Below are 309 nucleotides of genomic sequence, written 5' to 3'. Positions count from 1 at the left end.
GAGGCCCAGGAGCTGCTGGCGTGGGTGCAGGACCGCTGGAGCCGCCTGGAGGGTGCCTGTGGGGCCGTCCTGGGCGGGGCCGGGTGGAGTCAGGGTCAGATTCATCTAGTGATGAGGGCTGGGTCAAAGTTCAGAACAGGAGGTCAAATGTAGATCAGGGTTAGAACTTTTAGGGATGGGGCTGGGGGTCAGGGTCATGGCAGAGACGGGCAGAGCGGGAGACGAGGGCCAGAGGCCGCGGCTCAGGGGACCCGTCCCCAGGGCTGGAGCGCCGCCTGGTGCAGAATGAGCAGACCCTGGGCAAGAAGG

This window comes from Myotis brandtii, unplaced genomic scaffold, assembly GCF_000412655.1.
Source record: "Myotis brandtii unplaced genomic scaffold, ASM41265v1 scaffold207, whole genome shotgun sequence".
Taxonomy (NCBI): Eukaryota; Metazoa; Chordata; class Mammalia; order Chiroptera; family Vespertilionidae; genus Myotis; species Myotis brandtii.
Note: the sequence above shows the minus strand (reverse complement) of the source record.